Source organism: Urocitellus parryii, unplaced genomic scaffold (genome assembly GCF_045843805.1).
Source record: "Urocitellus parryii isolate mUroPar1 unplaced genomic scaffold, mUroPar1.hap1 Scaffold_211, whole genome shotgun sequence".
Lineage (NCBI taxonomy): Eukaryota > Metazoa > Chordata > Mammalia > Rodentia > Sciuridae > Urocitellus > Urocitellus parryii.
Window position 1 is genome coordinate 245,075 of NW_027552346.1, and position 1,319 is coordinate 246,393.

The window sequence follows — 1,319 nt, forward strand, 5'->3', positions numbered from 1 at the left end:
TAGAACACAGGAAAGAGTGAGCAGTTCATTTTGGCATTTTGACTAGAATATATATAGGATATCTTGGAAAAGAAGAAGAGGGGAGAGAGAGAAAAAGAGGAGTATCACCATAAGTTAGAACCAAGTCATGGAGGCTTTGAAAGCCAAAATATGAAGCCAAACAATGGGAGTACATGAGTCTGGGTTTTGTTACTATAAAGAAATTGTTTGAGGACTGGGGTTGTGGCTCAGCCGTAGAGCGTTTGCCTAGCATGTGTAAGACCTTGGGTTCGATCTTCATCACCACATAAAAATAATTAAGTAGAATTAAGGTACTGTGTCCAACTATAACTAAAAAAATAAATATTAAAAAAGAAAGGTTTGAGCCTCCATCCATCACTGGATTGCTTTGTAAGAGTGTAAGTGTGTGACTACCTCCTCAGATAAGGACATTTGATGCTCAGCTAAGAGGTCCAAAATTCCCCATTTCCTGATTGCTTTGCTGTTTTTACTTGTTTTCATTTAATCCTCACCATGGGACTTAGTTTTCATCTGGTGGGGAGTTGCCCCAAGGCCTTACCTTGGTTGAACTTATTTTAAATTTCCTGTCTTCCCTGAAAGTGGCTTTCTATCTCCCCACCCCAGCTTTACATCACCTGCCATTTTGATTAGCACAGCTTATGGAAATAACTCAGATCACCTTGAGATACCTAAGAAGATTAGAAAAGAGGGAAGAAGGAAGGGTGGGAAAAGAAGCAGAGAATGTCTCCTTTCTCTTAGATCCTGGTGACTGGTTCCCTGGTGACTGCATTGTCTATCCCCAAGAACTCAGTAGGGATCTACTGTCAGGCACCTTTGCTGCCCAAAGCAACTTCTCATTGATCTACTTCTGGGGATCTTGGAAAAGATGCTTTGAAAGTCTCCTCCCTGGTTGGGAGTGTAGCTCAGTGGTAAAGCTCTTGCCTAGCATGCAGGAGGCCCTGAGTTCAATCCCCAGTACCATCAAATTTTTTAAAAAAAGGTCTCCATGCCCACACTTGAGGACTTAGTAACATATAGCCCAAAATAGCGTCATAATATGCAGGTCCTCTTTCAAAAATTGTTAAGAATCCCAAATGGTGGTAGCAAAGCAGTAAACCAACCCCCATCTGACTACATGGATTGCACACTCATACAGTGGGTCACAGTTCTGAAAAAACCTCTCTCCATCCCCTGTTGTAAGGGTCCGGCGAAACGTTGGAGTAAGAGACCACAAGAGACTGTCTTATGCAATAGCAGAAGGGTAGGTTTATTTGGAGACCAGCATGCTGGGGCCCGAGCTCTCTATAGCAAAGAGAGAG

At 42.6% G+C, this 1,319-nt stretch overlaps 1 non-coding gene across 1 annotated transcript; it reads left to right on the forward strand.

The window, feature by feature from the left end:
• The first annotated feature begins 912 nt into the window (after positions 1 to 912).
• Positions 913 to 984, forward strand: Trnaa-agc (transfer RNA alanine (anticodon AGC)). The gene has a single exon. It is a non-coding gene; the product is annotated as a tRNA-Ala (tRNA).
• The last annotated feature ends 335 nt before the right edge of the window (positions 985 to 1,319 follow it).